General features: G+C 50.3%; 10 non-coding genes across 10 annotated transcripts; all 10 read left to right on the forward strand.

The window, feature by feature from the left end:
• The first annotated feature begins 1135 nt into the window (after positions 1-1135).
• LOC148141276 (U2 spliceosomal RNA) lies at positions 1136-1327 on the forward strand. Its single transcript, XR_015752713.1, has one exon. It is a non-coding gene; the product is annotated as a U2 spliceosomal RNA (small nuclear RNA).
• Positions 1328-3153: 1826 nt separating this feature from the next.
• On the forward strand, positions 3154-3345 carry LOC148141277 (U2 spliceosomal RNA). Its single transcript, XR_015752723.1, has one exon. It is a non-coding gene; the product is annotated as a U2 spliceosomal RNA (small nuclear RNA).
• Positions 3346-5171: 1826 nt separating this feature from the next.
• On the forward strand, positions 5172-5363 carry LOC148141278 (U2 spliceosomal RNA). Its single transcript, XR_015752734.1, has one exon. It is a non-coding gene; the product is annotated as a U2 spliceosomal RNA (small nuclear RNA).
• A 1830-nt stretch (positions 5364-7193) lies between these two features.
• Positions 7194-7385, forward strand: LOC148141279 (U2 spliceosomal RNA). Its single transcript, XR_015752622.1, has one exon. It is a non-coding gene; the product is annotated as a U2 spliceosomal RNA (small nuclear RNA).
• Positions 7386-9212: 1827 nt separating this feature from the next.
• LOC148141280 (U2 spliceosomal RNA) lies at positions 9213-9404 on the forward strand. Its single transcript, XR_015752739.1, has one exon. It is a non-coding gene; the product is annotated as a U2 spliceosomal RNA (small nuclear RNA).
• A 1826-nt stretch (positions 9405-11230) lies between these two features.
• Positions 11231-11422, forward strand: LOC148141281 (U2 spliceosomal RNA). The gene has a single exon (XR_015752623.1). It is a non-coding gene; the product is annotated as a U2 spliceosomal RNA (small nuclear RNA).
• A 1830-nt stretch (positions 11423-13252) lies between these two features.
• Positions 13253-13444, forward strand: LOC148141282 (U2 spliceosomal RNA). Its single transcript, XR_015752625.1, has one exon. It is a non-coding gene; the product is annotated as a U2 spliceosomal RNA (small nuclear RNA).
• Positions 13445-15271: 1827 nt separating this feature from the next.
• Positions 15272-15463, forward strand: LOC148141283 (U2 spliceosomal RNA). The gene has a single exon (XR_015752740.1). It is a non-coding gene; the product is annotated as a U2 spliceosomal RNA (small nuclear RNA).
• Positions 15464-17289: 1826 nt separating this feature from the next.
• Positions 17290-17481, forward strand: LOC148141284 (U2 spliceosomal RNA). Its single transcript, XR_015752626.1, has one exon. It is a non-coding gene; the product is annotated as a U2 spliceosomal RNA (small nuclear RNA).
• A 1830-nt stretch (positions 17482-19311) lies between these two features.
• Positions 19312-19503, forward strand: LOC148141285 (U2 spliceosomal RNA). The gene has a single exon (XR_015752741.1). It is a non-coding gene; the product is annotated as a U2 spliceosomal RNA (small nuclear RNA).
• Positions 19504-20409: the final 906 nt, after the last annotated feature.

Genomic DNA, 20409 nt, shown 5'->3' on the forward strand with positions numbered 1-20409 from the left:
ATCGCCCGAGGCTGGAACTCACTTCAGCTCCCTGGTGCCACGAGGCAGCCGTACTAACCACTGAGCCACCGTGCCACCCGTACGATTTGGAATGGTTTGTCATCATTTGTGGTGCAAGTAGCAAAATAGTTGTCAGTTTGTCAACTGGATCGGCTTCAAATGTTCTCAGCAATCTGCAGTAATGTGAACGGAGAGGTCAAATCGAGCTGCTTGTGGCGATGAGGTGCACTTGCAGCGTGACCTGTTTACATAGGGAGATCAGCTCCCTCCCCATTCTACACAGAGAGTCGGATACAAGTAGAGAGGATATTGAAAGTGGACGATAAAGAAAGGGTGCACGGACGTAATTCACTTTTCACAACTTTTCAGATTGATGTGGAATGCCAAGGAGCGAATCCTGTACGTGAGGGAAACAATGATTCGCATCAATGGGCAAGCGACACGAACACAAGGGGAGGAAATGAATAGGATCTTTCTGTCAAGGCCAACATTTCTTGCCCATCCCGAGATCACCCTGGTGGTGAGTTGCTCTCTCGCACCGCTGCAGTCCATGTGCTGTCGGTAGCCCCGCGATGCTGTTTGGGCGGGGATTCCAGATTTTGACCCAGTGACACCGGAGGAACAACGATATATTTGCAATTCAGGACAGCGAGTGCCTCGGGAAAGAACTTGCGAATGGTGGTGTTCCCACGGATCTGCTGCCGTCATCCCTCAAGGCTGTGTTGGCCATGGGTTTGGAAGGTTGCTGCCCGAGGAATTCTGGTGAATCTTGTAGATGCCGGGGAAATGACCCTGCCGCCGCCGCTGCTGCTGCTGTCCCCGATCAGCGGGAGAATGACCCTGCTGCTGTCCCCGATCAGCGGGAGAAACCTCTCTGCAGTCGACCTGACGTGCGCTTCCATGGCGGCTCCGGCCCGTGCCATCTGATTGGTCGTCAGCGCGATCTGCGCGGCTAGGTAACAGATGGACAGAAAACCACGGGGAAAGCACAGCGACTGCTGCAAAGTGATCTTCCGATCTGGTCGGAAATCTTGGAAGGTACACGGTAAGGGAATAAACGAACTTTGAATATCATCAAGCTGATGGAAAGGATAGTCGGCAAATATGACCCCCACCGTTGGAGTATTAATGTGCTATCGCTTCTCGGCCTTTTGGCTTGGAATATGTGTAGTTTCTGTTCTTATCAGTTTAATCGCTGATATCTCCCGAACGTGGGAGTGTTTGTATTAAATGGATTTTTGGAGCAGGGAGATGGCTTAAGGGCTTGCTCTGTCCCCTCCATGTATCAGCCTGGTATTGCAGTGTTTCCAGGAATGGTGCAGCCAATGCCTACTAGCCAAGTTCAAAAGCAGGTTAATGGAATGTGAATCTCTTGCCTTTGCTAGTTTGCCGTGTTGATTGCAGTGATTGTTCCATCTCTTGTCTTTTCAGTTGCATGAAACTATCATCTTTTGTTACCAGTTTTCTGTCTTATGATCCTGCTCTGCAGTTACCTGACGAAGGTGCAGCACGCTGAAAGCCAGGACAGGGTAACCCCCATATCCGCGGCCCGAACGTGCTACAGGGAACATTCTGGAACCAGGGGGCTGCCAGGAAGGTAACTTTCCAATTTAAATGAATGGGTTTGCCCCTATCCGCCGTTTCGGTCTTCTGCGGTCGGTCTTGGAACGTATCCCACCGATGGTACGGCGGGGGTGGTGGTGACTGCTGTACTTCCAAATAACCCCGTTGAGCTGTAACCTGGTGTTGTGGGATTTTTAACACAGTCAAATCAGGTTGTGGGATCCCATAACTCAGCCAATGTCAAATGGCTATCAGATCAGCCCCCACAATCCCTTCCCCACACCCACCGACGCATCAAATTTATCCGAATATTTTCTTGAACAAGAAAGAAATGGCTTTGGTCTGTTTCCTGAATAGAGTGAAACCCCCATCTCTGTTTGTTTCTTCGCAAACTACTATACGGAAGCAACCTGCTTTAGTGGCTATGTCTGCACGTAAAGATTATTCACACAGACGATCGCCCGAGGCTGGAACTCACTTCAGCTCCCTGGTGCCACGAGGCAGCCGTACTAACCACTGAGCCACAATGCCACCCGTACGATTTGGAATGGTTTGTCATCGTTTGTGGTGCAAGTAGCAAAATAGTTGTCAGTTTGTCAACTGGATCGGCTTCAAATGTTCTCAGCAATCTGCAGTAATGTGAACGGAGAGGTCAAATCGAGCTGCTTGTGGCGATGAGGTGCGCTTGCAGCGTGACCTGTTTACATAGGGAGATCAGCTCCCTCCCCATTCTACACAGAGAGTCGGATACAAGTAGAGAGGATATTGAAAGTGGACGATAAAGAAAGGGTGCACGGACGTAATTCACTTTTCACAACTTTTCAGATTGATGTGGAATGCCAAGGAGCGAATCCTGTACGTGAGGGAAACAATGATTCGCATTTATGGGCGAGCGACACGAACACAAGGGGAGGAAATGAATAGGATCTTTCTGTCAAGGCCAACATTTCTTGCCCATCCCGAGATCACCCTGGTGGTGAGCTGCTCATCGAACCGCTGCAGTCCATGTGCTGTCGGTAGCCCCGCGATGCTGTTTGGGCGGGGATTCCAGATTTTGACCCAGTGACACCGGAGGAACAACGATATATTTGCAATTCAGGACAGCGAGTGCCTCGGGAAAGAACTTGCGAATGGTGGTGTTCCCACGGATCTGCTGCCGTCATCCCTCAAGGCTGTGTTGGCCATGGGTTTGGAAGGTTGCTGCCCGAGGAATTCTGGTGAATCTTGTAGATGCCGGGGAAATGACCCTGCCGCCGCCGCTGCTGCTGCTGTCCCCGATCAGCGGGAGAATGACCCTGCTGCTGTCCCCGATCAGCGGGAGAAACCTCTCTGCAGTCGACCTGACGTGCGCTTCCATGGCGGCTCCGGCCCGTGCCATCTGATTGGTCGTCAGCGCGATCTGCGCGGCTAGGTAACAGATGGACAGAAAACCACGGGGAAAGCACAGCGACTGCTGCAAAGTGATCTTCCGATCTGGTCGGAAATCTTGGAAGGTACACGGTAAGGGAATAAACGAACTTTGAATATCATCAAGCTGATGGAAAGGATAGTCGGCAAATATGACCCCCACCGTTGGAGTATTAATGTGCTATCGCTTCTCGGCCTTTTGGCTTGGAATATGTGTAGTTTCTGTTCTTATCAGTTTAATCGCTGATATCTCCCGAACGTGGGAGTGTTTGTATTAAATGGATTTTTGGAGCAGGGAGATGGCTTAAGGGCTTGCTCTGTCCCCTCCATGTATCAGCCTGGTATTGCAGTGTTTCCAGGAATGGTGCAGCCAATGCCTACTAGCCAAGTTCAAAAGCAGGTTAATGGAATGTGAATCTCTTGCCTTTGCTAGTTTGCCGTGTTGATTGCAGTGATTGTTCCATCTCTTGTCTTTTCAGTTGCATGAAACTATCATCTTTTGTTACCAGTTTTCTGTCTTATGATCCTGCTCTGCAGTTACCTGACGAAGGTGCAGCACGCTGAAAGCCAGGACAGGGTAACCCCCATATCCGCGGCCCGAACGTGCTACAGGGAACATTCTGGAACCAGGGGGCTGCCAGGAAGGTAACTTTCCAATTTAAATGAATGGGTTTGCCCCTATCCGCCGTTTCGGTCTTCTGCGGTCGGTCTTGGAACGTATCCCACCGATGGTACGGCGGGGGTGGTGGTGACTGCTGTACTTCCAAATAACCCCGTTGAGCTGTAACCTGGTGTTGTGGGATTTTTAACACAGTCAAATCAGGTTGTGGGATCCCATAACTCAGCCAATGTCAAATGGCTATCAGATCAGCCCCCACAATCCCTTCCCCACACCCACCGACGCATCAAATTTATCCGAATATTTTCTTGAACAAGAAAGAAATGGCTTTGGTCTGTTTCCTGAATAGAGTGAAACCCCCATCTCTGTTTGTTTCTTCGCAAACTACTATACGGAAGCAACCTGCTTTAGTGGCTATGTCTGCACGTAAAGATTATTCACACAGACGATCGCCCGAGGCTGGAACTCACTTCAGCTCCCTGGTGCCACGAGGCAGCCGTACTAACCACTGAGCCACAATGCCACCCGTACGATTTGGAATGGTTTGTCATCGTTTGTGGTGCAAGTAGCAAAATAGTTGTCAGTTTGTCAACTGGATCGGCTTCAAATGTTCTCAGCAATCTGCAGTAATGTGAACGGAGAGGTCAAATCGAGCTGCTTGTGGCGATGAGGTGCGCTTGCAGCGTGACCTGTTTACATAGGGAGATCAGCTCCCTCCCCATTCTACACAGAGAGTCGGATACAAGTAGAGAGGATATTGAAAGTGGACGATAAAGAAAGGGTGCACGGACGTAATTCACTTTTCACAACTTTTCAGATTGATGTGGAATGCCAAGGAGCGAATCCTGTACGTGAGGGAAACAATGATTCGCATTTATGGGCGAGCGACACGAACACAAGGGGAGGAAATGAATAGGATCTTTCTGTCAAGGCCAACATTTCTTGCCCATCCCGAGATCACCCTGGTGGTGAGCTGCTCATCGAACCGCTGCAGTCCATGTGCTGTCGGTAGCCCCGCGATGCTGTTTGGGCGGGGATTCCAGATTTTGACCCAGTGACACCGGAGGAACAACGATATATTTGCAATTCAGGACAGCGAGTGCCTCGGGAAAGAACTTGCGAATGGTGGTGTTCCCACGGATCTGCTGCCGTCATCCCTCAAGGCTGTGTTGGCCATGGGTTTGGAAGGTTGCTGCCCGAGGAATTCTGGTGAATCTTGTAGATGCCGGGGAAATGACCCTGCCGCCGCCGCTGCTGCTGCTGTCCCCGATCAGCGGGAGAATGACCCTGCTGCTGTCCCCGATCAGCGGGAGAAACCTCTCTGCAGTCGACCTGACGTGCGCTTCCATGGCGGCTCCGGCCCGTGCCATCTGATTGGTCGTCAGCGCGATCTGCGCGGCTAGGTAACAGATGGACAGAAAACCACGGGGAAAGCACAGCGACTGCTGCAAAGTGATCTTCCGATCTGGTCGGAAATCTTGGAAGGTACACGGTAAGGGAATAAACGAACTTTGAATATCATCAAGCTGATGGAAAGGATAGTCGGCAAATATGACCCCCACCGTTGGAGTATTAATGTGCTATCGCTTCTCGGCCTTTTGGCTTGGAATATGTGTAGTTTCTGTTCTTATCAGTTTAATCGCTGATATCTCCCGAACGTGGGAGTGTTTGTATTAAATGGATTTTTGGAGCAGGGAGATGGCTTAAGGGCTTGCTCTGTCCCCTCCATGTATCAGCCTGGTATTGCAGTGTTTCCAGGAATGGTGCAGCCAATGCCTACTAGCCAAGTTCAAAAGCAGGTTAATGGAATGTGAATCTCTTGCCTTTGCTAGTTTGCCGTGTTGATTGCAGTGATTGTTCCATCTATTGTCTTTTCAGTTGCATGAAACTATCATCTTTTGTTACCAGTTTTCTGTCTTATGATCCTGCTCTGCAGTTACCTGACGAAGGTGCAGCACGCTGAAAGCCAGGACAGGGTAACCCCCATATCCGCGGCCCGAACGTGCTACAGGGAACATTCTGGAACCAGGGGGCTGCCAGGAAGGTAACTTTCCAATTTAAATGAATGGGTTTGCCCCTATCCGCCGTTTCGGTCTTCTGCGGTCGGTCTTGGAACGTATCCCACCGATGGTACGGCGGGGGTGGTGGTGACTGCTGTACTTCCAAATAACCCCGTTGAGCTGTAACCTGGTGTTGTGGGATTTTTAACACAGTCAAATCAGGTTGTGGGATCCCATAACTCAGCCAATGTCAAATGGCTATCAGATCAGCCCCCACAATCCCTTCCCCACACCCACCGACGCATCAAATTTATCCGAATATTTTCTTGAACAAGAAAGAAATGGCTTTGGTCTGTTTCCTGAATAGAGTGAAACCCCCATCTCTGTTTGTTTCTTCGCAAACTACTACGCGGAAGCAACCTGCTTTAGTGGCTATGCCTGCACGTAAAGATTATTCACACAGACGATCGCCCGAGGCTGGAACTCACTTCAGCTCCCTGGTGCCACGAGGCAGCCGTACTAACCACTGAGCCACCGTGCCACCCGTACGATTTGGAATGGTTTGTCATCATTTGTGGTGCAAGTAGCAAAATAGTTGTCAGTTTGTCAACTGGATCGGCTTCAAATGTTCTCCGCAATCTGCAGTAATGTGAACGGAGAGGTCAAATCGAGCTGCTTGTGGCGATGAGGTGCACTTGCAGCGTGACCTGTTTACATAGGGAGATCAGCTCCCTCCCCATTCTACACAGAGAGTCGGATACAAGTAGAGAGGATATTGAAAGTGGACGATAAAGAAAGGGTGCACGGACGTAATTCACTTTTCACAACTTTTCAGATTGATGTGGAATGCCAAGGAGCGAATCCTGTACGTGAGGGAAACAATGATTCGCATCAATGGGCAAGCGACACGAACACAAGGGGAGGAAATGAATAGGATCTTTCTGTCAAGGCCAACATTTCTTGCCCATCCCGAGATCACCCTGGTGGTGAGCTGCTCTCTCGCACCGCTGCAGTCCATGTGCTGTCGGTAGCCCCGCGATGCTGTTTGGGCGGGGATTCCAGATTTTGACCCAGTGACACCGGAGGAACAACGATATATTTGCAATTCAGGACAGCGAGTGCCTCGGGAAAGAACTTGCGAATGGTGGTGTTCCCACGGATCTGCTGCCGTCATCCCTCAAGGCTGTGTTGGCCATGGGTTTGGAAGGTTGCTGCCTGAGGAATTCTGGTGAATCTTGTAGATGCCGGGGAAATGACCCTGCCGCCGCCGCCGCCGCTGCTGCTGTCCCCGATCACCGGGAGAATGACCCTGCTGCTGTCCCCGATCAGCGGGAGAAACCTCTCTGCAGTCGACCTGACGTGCGCTTCCATGGCGGCTCCGGCCCGTGCCATCTGATTGGTCGTCAGCGCGATCTACGCGGCTAGGTAACAGATGGACAGAAAACCACGGGGAAAGCACTGCGACTGCTGCAAAGTGATCTTCCGATCTGGTCGGAAATCTTGGAAGGGACACGGTAAGGGAATAAACGAACTTTGAATATCATCAAACTGATGGAAAGGATAGTCGGCAAATATGACCCCCACCGTTGGAGTATTAATGTGCTATCGCTTCTCGGCCTTTTGGCTCGGAATATGTGTAGTTTCTGTTCTTATCAGTTTAATCGCTGATATCTCCCGAACGTGGGAGTGTTTGTATTAAATGGATTTTTGGAGCAGGGAGATGGCTTAAGGGCTTGCTCTGTCCCCTCCATGTATCAGCCTGGTATTGCAGTGTTTCCAGGAATGGTGCAGCCAATGCCTACTAGCCAAGTTCAAAAGCAGGTTAATGGAATGTGAATCTCTTGCCTTTGCTAGTTTGCCGTGTTGATTGCAGTGATTGTTCCATCTCTTGTCTTTTCAGTTGCATGAAACTATCATCTTTTGTTACCAGTTTTCTGTCTTATGATCCTGCTCTGCAGTTACCTGACGAAGGTGCAGCACGCTGAAAGCCAGGACAGGGTAACCCCTCTATCCGTGGCCCGAACGTGCTACAGGGAACATTCTGGAACCAGGGGGCTGCCAGGAAGGTAACTTTCCAATTTAAATGAATGGGTTTGCCCCTATCCGCCGTTTCGGTCTTCTGCGGTCGGTCTTGGAACGTATCCCACCGATGGTACGGCGGGGGTGGTGGTGACTGCTGTACTTCCAAATAACCCCGTTGGCCTGTAACCTGGTGTTGTGGGATTTTTAACACAGTCAAATCAGGTTGTGGGATCCCATAACTCAGCCAATGTCAAATGGCTATCAGATCAGCCCCCACAACCCCTTCCCCACACCCACCGACGCATCAAATTTATCCGAATATTTTCTTGAACAAGAAAGAAATGGCTTTGGTCTGTTTCCTGAATAGAGTGAAACCCCCATCTCTGTTTGTTTCTTCGCAAACTACTACGCGGAAGCAACCTGCTTTAGTGGCTATGCCTGCACGTAAAGATTATTCACACAGACGATCGCCCGAGGCTGGAACTCACTTCAGCTCCCTGGTGCCACGAGGCAGCCGTACTAACCACTGAGCCACCGTGCCACCCGTACGATTTGGAATGGTTTGTCATCATTTGTGGTGCAAGTAGCAAAATAGTTGTCAGTTTGTCAACTGGATCGGCTTCAAATGTTCTCAGCAATCTGCAGTAATGTGAACGGAGAGGTCAAATCGAGCTGCTTGTGGCGATGAGGTGCACTTGCAGCGTGACCTGTTTACATAGGGAGATCAGCTCCCTCCCCATTCTACACAGAGAGTCGGATACAAGTAGAGAGGATATTGAAAGTGGACGATAAAGAAAGGGTGCACGGACGTAATTCACTTTTCACAACTTTTCAGATTGATGTGGAATGCCAAGGAGCGAATCCTGTACGTGAGGGAAACAATGATTCGCATCAATGGGCAAGCGACACGAACACAAGGGGAGGAAATGAATAGGATCTTTCTGTCAAGGCCAACATTTCTTGCCCATCCCGAGATCACCCTGGTGGTGAGTTGCTCTCTCGCACCGCTGCAGTCCATGTGCTGTCGGTAGCCCCGCGATGCTGTTTGGGCGGGGATTCCAGATTTTGACCCAGTGACACCGGAGGAACAACGATATATTTGCAATTCAGGACAGCGAGTGCCTCGGGAAAGAACTTGCGAATGGTGGTGTTCCCACGGATCTGCTGCCGTCATCCCTCAAGGCTGTGTTGGCCATGGGTTTGGAAGGTTGCTGCCCGAGGAATTCTGGTGAATCTTGTAGATGCCGGGGAAATGACCCTGCCGCCGCCGCTGCTGCTGCTGTCCCCGATCAGCGGGAGAATGACCCTGCTGCTGTCCCCGATCAGCGGGAGAAACCTCTCTGCAGTCGACCTGACGTGCGCTTCCATGGCGGCTCCGGCCCGTGCCATCTGATTGGTCGTCAGCGCGATCTGCGCGGCTAGGTAACAGATGGACAGAAAACCACGGGGAAAGCACAGCGACTGCTGCAAAGTGATCTTCCGATCTGGTCGGAAATCTTGGAAGGTACACGGTAAGGGAATAAACGAACTTTGAATATCATCAAGCTGATGGAAAGGATAGTCGGCAAATATGACCCCCACCGTTGGAGTATTAATGTGCTATCGCTTCTCGGCCTTTTGGCTTGGAATATGTGTAGTTTCTGTTCTTATCAGTTTAATCGCTGATATCTCCCGAACGTGGGAGTGTTTGTATTAAATGGATTTTTGGAGCAGGGAGATGGCTTAAGGGCTTGCTCTGTCCCCTCCATGTATCAGCCTGGTATTGCAGTGTTTCCAGGAATGGTGCAGCCAATGCCTACTAGCCAAGTTCAAAAGCAGGTTAATGGAATGTGAATCTCTTGCCTTTGCTAGTTTGCCGTGTTGATTGCAGTGATTGTTCCATCTCTTGTCTTTTCAGTTGCATGAAACTATCATCTTTTGTTACCAGTTTTCTGTCTTATGATCCTGCTCTGCAGTTACCTGACGAAGGTGCAGCACGCTGAAAGCCAGGACAGGGTAACCCCCATATCCGCGGCCCGAACGTGCTACAGGGAACATTCTGGAACCAGGGGGCTGCCAGGAAGGTAACTTTCCAATTTAAATGAATGGGTTTGCCCCTATCCGCCGTTTCGGTCTTCTGCGGTCGGTCTTGGAACGTATCCCACCGATGGTACGGCGGGGGTGGTGGTGACTGCTGTACTTCCAAATAACCCCGTTGAGCTGTAACCTGGTGTTGTGGGATTTTTAACACAGTCAAATCAGGTTGTGGGATCCCATAACTCAGCCAATGTCAAATGGCTATCAGATCAGCCCCCACAATCCCTTCCCCACACCCACCGACGCATCAAATTTATCCGAATATTTTCTTGAACAAGAAAGAAATGGCTTTGGTCTGTTTCCTGAATAGAGTGAAACCCCCATCTCTGTTTGTTTCTTCGCAAACTACTATACGGAAGCAACCTGCTTTAGTGGCTATGTCTGCACGTAAAGATTATTCACACAGACGATCGCCCGAGGCTGGAACTCACTTCAGCTCCCTGGTGCCACGAGGCAGCCGTACTAACCACTGAGCCACAATGCCACCCGTACGATTTGGAATGGTTTGTCATCGTTTGTGGTGCAAGTAGCAAAATAGTTGTCAGTTTGTCAACTGGATCGGCTTCAAATGTTCTCAGCAATCTGCAGTAATGTGAACGGAGAGGTCAAATCGAGCTGCTTGTGGCGATGAGGTGCGCTTGCAGCGTGACCTGTTTACATAGGGAGATCAGCTCCCTCCCCATTCTACACAGAGAGTCGGATACAAGTAGAGAGGATATTGAAAGTGGACGATAAAGAAAGGGTGCACGGACGTAATTCACTTTTCACAACTTTTCAGATTGATGTGGAATGCCAAGGAGCGAATCCTGTACGTGAGGGAAACAATGATTCGCATTTATGGGCGAGCGACACGAACACAAGGGGAGGAAATGAATAGGATCTTTCTGTCAAGGCCAACATTTCTTGCCCATCCCGAGATCACCCTGGTGGTGAGCTGCTCATCGAACCGCTGCAGTCCATGTGCTGTCGGTAGCCCCGCGATGCTGTTTGGGCGGGGATTCCAGATTTTGACCCAGTGACACCGGAGGAACAACGATATATTTGCAATTCAGGACAGCGAGTGCCTCGGGAAAGAACTTGCGAATGGTGGTGTTCCCACGGATCTGCTGCCGTCATCCCTCAAGGCTGTGTTGGCCATGGGTTTGGAAGGTTGCTGCCCGAGGAATTCTGGTGAATCTTGTAGATGCCGGGGAAATGACCCTGCCGCCGCCGCTGCTGCTGCTGTCCCCGATCAGCGGGAGAATGACCCTGCTGCTGTCCCCGATCAGCGGGAGAAACCTCTCTGCAGTCGACCTGACGTGCGCTTCCATGGCGGCTCCGGCCCGTGCCATCTGATTGGTCGTCAGCGCGATCTGCGCGGCTAGGTAACAGATGGACAGAAAACCACGGGGAAAGCACAGCGACTGCTGCAAAGTGATCTTCCGATCTGGTCGGAAATCTTGGAAGGTACACGGTAAGGGAATAAACGAACTTTGAATATCATCAAGCTGATGGAAAGGATAGTCGGCAAATATGACCCCCACCGTTGGAGTATTAATGTGCTATCGCTTCTCGGCCTTTTGGCTCGGAATATGTGTAGTTTCTGTTCTTATCAGTTTAATCGCTGATATCTCCCGAACGTGGGAGTGTTTGTATTAAATGGATTTTTGGAGCAGGGAGATGGCTTAAGGGCTTGCTCTGTCCCCTCCATGTATCAGCCTGGTATTGCAGTGTTTCCAGGAATGGTGCAGCCAATGCCTACTAGCCAAGTTCAAAAGCAGGTTAATGGAATGTGAATCTCTTGCCTTTGCTAGTTTGCCGTGTTGATTGCAGTGATTGTTCCATCTATTGTCTTTTCAGTTGCATGAAACTATCATCTTTTGTTACCAGTTTTCTGTCTTATGATCCTGCTCTGCAGTTACCTGACGAAGGTGCAGCACGCTGAAAGCCAGGACAGGGTAACCCCCATATCCGCGGCCCGAACGTGCTACAGGGAACATTCTGGAACCAGGGGGCTGCCAGGAAGGTAACTTTCCAATTTAAATGAATGGGTTTGCCCCTATCCGCCGTTTCGGTCTTCTGCGGTCGGTCTTGGAACGTATCCCACCGATGGTACGGCGGGGGTGGTGGTGACTGCTGTACTTCCAAATAACCCCGTTGAGCTGTAACCTGGTGTTGTGGGATTTTTAACACAGTCAAATCAGGTTGTGGGATCCCATAACTCAGCCAATGTCAAATGGCTATCAGATCAGCCCCCACAATCCCTTCCCCACACCCACCGACGCATCAAATTTATCCGAATATTTTCTTGAACAAGAAAGAAATGGCTTTGGTCTGTTTCCTGAATAGAGTGAAACCCCCATCTCTGTTTGTTTCTTCGCAAACTACTATACGGAAGCAACCTGCTTTAGTGGCTATGTCTGCACGTAAAGATTATTCACACAGACGATCGCCCGAGGCTGGAACTCACTTCAGCTCCCTGGTGCCACGAGGCAGCCGTACTAACCACTGAGCCACAATGCCACCCGTACGATTTGGAATGGTTTGTCATCGTTTGTGGTGCAAGTAGCAAAATAGTTGTCAGTTTGTCAACTGGATCGGCTTCAAATGTTCTCAGCAATCTGCAGTAATGTGAACGGAGAGGTCAAATCGAGCTGCTTGTGGCGATGAGGTGCGCTTGCAGCGTGACCTGTTTACATAGGGAGATCAGCTCCCTCCCCATTCTACACAGAGAGTCGGATACAAGTAGAGAGGATATTGAAAGTGGACGATAAAGAAAGGGTGCACGGACGTAATTCACTTTTCACAACTTTTCAGATTGATGTGGAATGCCAAGGAGCGAATCCTGTACGTGAGGGAAACAATGATTCGCATCAATGGGCAAGCGACACGAACACAAGGGGAGGAAATGAATAGGATCTTTCTGTCAAGGCCAACATTTCTTGCCCATCCCGAGATCACCCTGGTGGTGAGCTGCTCTCTCGCACCGCTGCAGTCCATGTGCTGTCGGTAGCCCCGCGATGCTGTTTGGGCGGGGATTCCAGATTTTGACCCAGTGACACCGGAGGAACAACGATATATTTGCAATTCAGGACAGCGAGTGCCTCGGGAAAGAACTTGCGAATGGTGGTGTTCCCACGGATCTGCTGCCGTCATCCCTCAAGGCTGTGTTGGCCATGGGTTTGGAAGGTTGCTGCCTGAGGAATTCTGGTGAATCTTGTAGATGCCGGGGAAATGACCCTGCCGCCGCCGCCGCCGCTGCTGCTGTCCCCGATCACCGGGAGAATGACCCTGCTGCTGTCCCCGATCAGCGGGAGAAACCTCTCTGCAGTCGACCTGACGTGCGCTTCCATGGCGGCTCCGGCCCGTGCCATCTGATTGGTCGTCAGCGCGATCTACGCGGCTAGGTAACAGATGGACAGAAAACCACGGGGAAAGCACTGCGACTGCTGCAAAGTGATCTTCCGATCTGGTCGGAAATCTTGGAAGGGACACGGTAAGGGAATAAACGAACTTTGAATATCATCAAACTGATGGAAAGGATAGTCGGCAAATATGACCCCCACCGTTGGAGTATTAATGTGCTATCGCTTCTCGGCCTTTTGGCTCGGAATATGTGTAGTTTCTGTTCTTATCAGTTTAATCGCTGATATCTCCCGAACGTGGGAGTGTTTGTATTAAATGGATTTTTGGAGCAGGGAGATGGCTTAAGGGCTTGCTCTGTCCCCTCCATGTATCAGCCTGGTATTGCAGTGTTTCCAGGAATGGTGCAGCCAATGCCTACTAGCCAAGTTCAAAAGCAGGTTAATGGAATGTGAATCTCTTGCCTTTGCTAGTTTGCCGTGTTGATTGCAGTGATTGTTCCATCTCTTGTCTTTTCAGTTGCATGAAACTATCATCTTTTGTTACCAGTTTTCTGTCTTATGATCCTGCTCTGCAGTTACCTGACGAAGGTGCAGCACGCTGAAAGCCAGGACAGGGTAACCCCTCTATCCGTGGCCCGAACGTGCTACAGGGAACATTCTGGAACCAGGGGGCTGCCAGGAAGGTAACTTTCCAATTTAAATGAATGGGTTTGCCCCTATCCGCCGTTTCGGTCTTCTGCGGTCGGTCTTGGAACGTATCCCACCGATGGTACGGCGGGGGTGGTGGTGACTGCTGTACTTCCAAATAACCCCGTTGGCCTGTAACCTGGTGTTGTGGGATTTTTAACACAGTCAAATCAGGTTGTGGGATCCCATAACTCAGCCAATGTCAAATGGCTATCAGATCAGCCCCCACAACCCCTTCCCCACACCCACCGACGCATCAAATTTATCCGAATATTTTCTTGAACAAGAAAGAAATGGCTTTGGTCTGTTTCCTGAATAGAGTGAAACCCCCATCTCTGTTTGTTTCTTCGCAAACTACTACGCGGAAGCAACCTGCTTTAGTGGCTATGCCTGCACGTAAAGATTATTCACACAGACGATCGCCCGAGGCTGGAACTCACTTCAGCTCCCTGGTGCCACGAGGCAGCCGTACTAACCACTGAGCCACCGTGCCACCCGTACGATTTGGAATGGTTTGTCATCATTTGTGGTGCAAGTAGCAAAATAGTTGTCAGTTTGTCAACTGGATCGGCTTCAAATGTTCTCAGCAATCTGCAGTAATGTGAACGGAGAGGTCAAATCGAGCTGCTTGTGGCGATGAGGTGCACTTGCAGCGTGACCTGTTTACATAGGGAGATCAGCTCCCTCCCCATTCTACACAGAGAGTCGGATACAAGTAGAGAGGATATTGAAAGTGGACGATAAAGAAAGGGTGCACGGACGTAATTCACTTTTCACAACTTTTCAGATTGATGTGGAATGCCAAGGAGCGAATCCTGTACGTGAGGGAAACAATGATTCGCATCAATGGGCAAGCGACACGAACACAAGGGGAGGAAATGAATAGGATCTTTCTGTCAAGGCCAACATTTCTTGCCCATCCCGAGATCACCCTGGTGGTGAGTTGCTCTCTCGCACCGCTGCAGTCCATGTGCTGTCGGTAGCCCCGCGATGCTGTTTGGGCGGGGATTCCAGATTTTGACCCAGTGACACCGGAGGAACAACGATATATTTGCAATTCAGGACAGCGAGTGCCTCGGGAAAGAACTTGCGAATGGTGGTGTTCCCACGGATCTGCTGCCGTCATCCCTCAAGGCTGTGTTGGCCATGGGTTTGGAAGGTTGCTGCCCGAGGAATTCTGGTGAATCTTGTAGATGCCGGGGAAATGACCCTGCCGCCGCCGCTGCTGCTGCTGTCCCCGATCAGCGGGAGAATGACCCTGCTGCTGTCCCCGATCAGCGGGAGAAACCTCTCTGCAGTCGACCTGACGTGCGCTTCCATGGCGGCTCCGGCCCGTGCCATCTGATTGGTCGTCAGCGCGATCTGCGCGGCTAGGTAACAGATGGACAGAAAACCACGGGGAAAGCACAGCGACTGCTGCAAAGTGATCTTCCGATCTGGTCGGAAATCTTGGAAGGTACACGGTAAGGGAATAAACGAACTTTGAATATCATCAAGCTGATGGAAAGGATAGTCGGCAAATATGACCCCCACCGTTGGAGTATTAATGTGCTATCGCTTCTCGGCCTTTTGGCTTGGAATATGTGTAGTTTCTGTTCTTATCAGTTTAATCGCTGATATCTCCCGAACGTGGGAGTGTTTGTATTAAATGGATTTTTGGAGCAGGGAGATGGCTTAAGGGCTTGCTCTGTCCCCTCCATGTATCAGCCTGGTATTGCAGTGTTTCCAGGAATGGTGCAGCCAATGCCTACTAGCCAAGTTCAAAAGCAGGTTAATGGAATGTGAATCTCTTGCCTTTGCTAGTTTGCCGTGTTGATTGCAGTGATTGTTCCATCTCTTGTCTTTTCAGTTGCATGAAACTATCATCTTTTGTTACCAGTTTTCTGTCTTATGATCCTGCTCTGCAGTTACCTGACGAAGGTGCAGCACGCTGAAAGCCAGGACAGGGTAACCCCCATATCCGCGGCCCGAACGTGCTACAGGGAACATTCTGGAACCAGGGGGCTGCCAGGAAGGTAACTTTCCAATTTAAATGAATGGGTTTGCCCCTATCCGCCGTTTCGGTCTTCTGCGGTCGGTCTTGGAACGTATCCCACCGATGGTACGGCGGGGGTGGTGGTGACTGCTGTACTTCCAAATAACCCCGTTGAGCTGTAACCTGGTGTTGTGGGATTTTTAACACAGTCAAATCAGGTTGTGGGATCCCATAACTCAGCCAATGTCAAATGGCTATCAGATCAGCCCCCACAATCCCTTCCCCACACCCACCGACGCATCAAATTTATCCGAATATTTTCTTGAACAAGAAAGAAATGGCTTTGGTCTGTTTCCTGAATAGAGTGAAACCCCCATCTCTGTTTGTTTCTTCGCAAACTACTATACGGAAGCAACCTGCTTTAGTGGCTATGTCTGCACGTAAAGATTATTCACACAGACGATCGCCCGAGGCTGGAACTCACTTCAGCTCCCTGGTGCCACGAGGCAGCCGTACTAACCACTGAGCCACAATGCCACCCGTACGATTTGGAATGGTTTGTCATCGTTTGTGGTGCAAGTAGCAAAATAGTTGTCAGTTTGTCAACTGGATCGGCTTCAAATGTTCTCAGCAATCTGCAGTAATGTGAACGGAGAGGTCAAATCGAGCTGCTTGTGGCGATGAGGTGCGCTTGCAGCGTGACCTGTTTACATAGGGAGATCAGCTCCCTCCCCATTCTACACAGAGAGTCGGATACAAGTAGAGAGGATATTGAAAGTGGACGATAAAGAAAGGGTGCACGGACGTAATTCACTTTTCACAACTTTTCAGATTGATGTGGAATGCCAAGGAGCGAATCCTGTACGTGAGGGAAACAATGATTCGCATTTATGGGCGAGCGACACGAACACAAGGGGAGGAAATGAATAGGATCTTTCTGTCAAGGCCAACATTTCTTGCCCATCCCGAGATCACCCTGGTGGTGAGCTGCTCATCGAACCGCTGCAGTCCATGTGCTGTCGGTAGCCCCGCGATGCTGTTTGGGCGGGGATTCCAGATTTTGACCCAGTGACACCGGAGGAACAACGATATATTTGCAATTCAGGACAGCGAGTGCCTCGGGAAAGAACTTGCGAATGGTGGTGTTCCCACGGATCTGCTGCCGTCATCCCTCAAGGCTGTGTTGGCCATGGGTTTGGAAGGTTGCTGCCCGAGGAATTCTGGTGAATCTTGTAGATGCCGGGGAAATGACCCTGCCGCCGCCGCTGCTGCTGCTGTCCCCGATCAGCGGGAGAATGACCCTGCTGCTGTCCCCGATCAGCGGGAGAAACCTCTCTGCAGTCGACCTGACGTGCGCTTCCATGGCGGCTCCGGCCCGTGCCATCTGATTGGTCGTCAGCGCGATCTGCGCGGCTAGGTAACAGATGGACAGAAAACCACGGGGAAAGCACAGCGACTGCTGCAAAGTGATCTTCCGATCTGGTCGGAAATCTTGGAAGGTACACGGTAAGGGAATAAACGAACTTTGAATATCATCAAGCTGATGGAAAGGATAGTCGGCAAATATGACCCCCACCGTTGGAGTATTAATGTGCTATCGCTTCTCGGCCTTTTGGCTCGGAATATGTGTAGTTTCTGTTCTTATCAGTTTAATCGCTGATATCTCCCGAACGTGGGAGTGTTTGTATTAAATGGATTTTTGGAGCAGGGAGATGGCTTAAGGGCTTGCTCTGTCCCCTCCATGTATCAGCCTGGTATTGCAGTGTTTCCAGGAATGGTGCAGCCAATGCCTACTAGCCAAGTTCAAAAGCAGGTTAATGGAATGTGAATCTCTTGCCTTTGCTAGTTTGCCGTGTTGATTGCAGTGATTGTTCCATCTATTGTCTTTTCAGTTGCATGAAACTATCATCTTTTGTTACCAGTTTTCTGTCTTATGATCCTGCTCTGCAGTTACCTGACGAAGGTGCAGCACGCTGAAAGCCAGGACAGGGTAACCCCCATATCCGCGGCCCGAACGTGCTACAGGGAACATTCTGGAACCAGGGGGCTGCCAGGAAGGTAACTTTCCAATTTAAATGAATGGGTTTGCCCCTATCCGCCGTTTCGGTCTTCTGCGGTCGGTCTTGGAACGTATCCCACCGATGGTACGGCGGGGGTGGTGGTGACTGCTGTACTTCCAAATAACCCCGTTGAGCTGTAACCTGGTGTTGTGGGATTTTTAACACAGTCAAATCAGGTTGTGGGATCCCATAACTCAGCCAATGTCAAATGGCTATCAGATCAGCCCCCACAATCCCTTCCCCACACCCACCGACGCATCAAATTTATCCGAATATTTTCTTGAACAAGAAAGAAATGGCTTTGGTCTGTTTCCTGAATAGAGTGAAACCCCCATCTCTGTTTGTTTCTTCGCAAACTACTATACGGAAGCAACCTGCTTTAGTGGCTATGTCTGCACGTAAAGATTATTCACACAGACGATCGCCCGAGGCTGGAACTCACTTCAGCTCCCTGGTGCCACGAGGCAGCCGTACTAACCACTGAGCCACAATGCCACCCGTACGATTTGGAATGGTTTGTCATCGTTTGTGGTGCAAGTAGCAAAATAGTTGTCAGTTTGTCAACTGGATCGGCTTCAAATGTTCTCAGCAATCTGCAGTAATGTGAACGGAGAGGTCAAATCGAGCTGCTTGTGGCGATGAGGTGCGCTTGCAGCGTGACCTGTTTACATAGGGAGATCAGCTCCCTCCCCATTCTACACAGAGAGTCGGATACAAGTAGAGAGGATATTGAAAGTGGACGATAAAGAAAGGGTGCACGGACGTAATTCACTTTTCACAACTTTTCAGATTGATGTGGAATGCCAAGGAGCGAATCCTGTACGTGAGGGAAACAATGATTCGCATTTATGGGCGAGCGACACGAACACAAGGGGAGGAAATGAATAGGATCTTTCTGTCAAGGCCAACATTTCTTGCCCATCCCGAGATCACCCTGGTGGTGAGCTGCTCTCTCGAACCGCTGCAGTCCATGTGCTGTCGGTAGCCCCGCGATGCTGTTTGGGCGGGGATTCCAGATTTTGACCCAGTGACACCGGAGGAACAACGATATATTTGCAATTCAGGACAGCGAGTGCCTCGGGAAAGAACTTGCGAATGGTGGTGTTCCCACGGATCTGCTGCCGTCATCCCTCAAGGCTGTGTTGGCCATGGGTTTGGAAGGTTGCTGCCTGAGGAATTCTGGTGAATCTTGTAGATGCCGGGGAAATGACCCTGCCGCCGCCGCCGCCGCTGCTGCTGTCCCCGATCAGCGGGAGAATGACCCTGCTGCTGTCCCCGATCAGCGGGAGAAACCTCTCTGCAGTCGACCTGACGTGCGCTTCCATGGCGGCTCCGGCCCGTGCCATCTGATTGGTCGTCAGCGCGATCTGCGCGGCTAGGTAACAGATGGACAGAAAACCACGGGGAAAGCACAGCGACTGCTGCAAAGTGATCTTCCGATCTGGTCGGAAATCTTGGAAGGTACACGGTAAGGGAATAAACGAACTTTGAATATCATCAAGCTGATGGAAAGGATAGTCGGCAAATATGACCCCCACCGTTGGAGTATTAATGTGCTATCGCTTCTCGGCCTTTTGGCTTGGAATATGTGTAGTTTCTGTTCTTATCAGTTTAATCGCTGATATCTCCCGAACGTGGGAGTGTTTGTATTAAATGGATTTTTGGAGCAGGGAGATGGCTTAAGGGCTTGCTCTGTCCCCTCCATGTATCAGCCTGGTATTGCAGTGTTTCCAGGAATGGTGCAGCCAATGCCTACTAGCCAAGTTCAAAAGCAGGTTAATGGAATGTGAATCTCTTGCCTTTGCTAGTTTGCCGTGTTGATTGCAGTGATTGTTCCATCTATTGTCTTTTCAGTTGCATGAAACTATCATCTTTTGTTACCAGTTTTCTGTCTTATGATCCTGCTCTGCAGTTACCTGACGAAGGTGCAGCACGCTGAAAGCCAGGACAGGGTAACCCCCATATCCGCGGCCCGAACGTGCTACAGGGAACATTCTGGAACCAGGGGGCTGCCAGGAAGGTAACTTTCCAATTTAAATGAATGGGTTTGCCCCTATCCGCCGTTTCGGTCTTCTGCGGTCGGTCTTGGAACGTATCCCACCGATGGTACGGCGGGGGTGGTGGTGACTGCTGTACTTCCAAATAACCCCGTTGAGCTGTAACCTGGTGTTGTGGGATTTTTAACACAGTCAAATCAGGTTGTGGGATCCCATAACTCAGCCAATGTCAAATGGCTATCAGATCAGCCCCCACAATCCCTTCCCCACACCCACCGACGCATCAAATTTATCCGAATATTTTCTTGAACAAGAAAGAAATGGCTTTGGTCTGTTTCCTGAATAGAGTGAAACCCCCATCTCTGTTTGTTTCTTCGCAAACTACTATACGGAAGCAACCTGCTTTAGTGGCTATGTCTGCACGTAAAGATTATTCACACAGACGATCGCCCGAGGCTGGAACTCACTTCAGCTCCCTGGTGCCACGAGGCAGCCGTACTAACCACTGAGCCACAATGCCACCCGTACGATTTGGAATGGTTTGTCATCGTTTGTGGTGCAAGTAGCAAAATAGTTGTCAGTTTGTCAACTGGATCGGCTTCAAATGTTCTCAGCAATCTGCAGTAATGTGAACGGAGAGGTCAAATCGAGCTGCTTGT

Source organism: Chiloscyllium plagiosum, unplaced genomic scaffold (genome assembly GCF_037043375.1).
Source record: "Chiloscyllium plagiosum isolate Xiang-an unplaced genomic scaffold, Cpla_swu_hap1 HiC_scaffold_33, whole genome shotgun sequence".
In the NCBI taxonomy this organism is placed as follows: domain Eukaryota; kingdom Metazoa; phylum Chordata; class Chondrichthyes; order Orectolobiformes; family Hemiscylliidae; genus Chiloscyllium; species Chiloscyllium plagiosum.